Source organism: Scophthalmus maximus, chromosome 16, assembly GCF_022379125.1.
Source record: "Scophthalmus maximus strain ysfricsl-2021 chromosome 16, ASM2237912v1, whole genome shotgun sequence".
In the NCBI taxonomy this organism is placed as follows: domain Eukaryota; kingdom Metazoa; phylum Chordata; class Actinopteri; order Pleuronectiformes; family Scophthalmidae; genus Scophthalmus; species Scophthalmus maximus.
This window is the reverse complement of record NC_061530.1, coordinates 14,252,652-14,253,078: the sequence shown is the minus strand read 5'-3', so window position 1 is coordinate 14,253,078 and position 427 is coordinate 14,252,652.

Genomic DNA, 427 nt, shown 5'->3' with positions numbered 1-427 from the left:
TTACAGGGTTAATGTCACACTGTATGTTGATCATCAGCTCTGATTTCTCCTTCCCCGGTGAAACCAGCCTTTAATCCTGCAAATGTTAGGCACAACAGAGGCAATCAACGCTAAGGTGATCACCGAGGGGGGAAAAAGAGGACAGCTGCACAAAATGCCAAATGAGGCAGGAGAGAATGTTGTTCCACAATCAAAGGGGAGATGCGGGGTTCTTTTTTTCGTCTGATGGGTGTGAAGATGCTGAGATATGGTGGCGGCAAGTCAGGGAGCGGGTGTTAGAACATATCACGACAAAGCTCAGATCAGCGTCGGAAAGTAATCCAGGGCAAATTAGGCTCCGCTGTGACTGCGGCAGACAAGAAAATAGCTTCCAGGCCTAAACTGTGAAAACCAATGTGTTTCTGTGTTTTCTCATGAGCTCACTTTG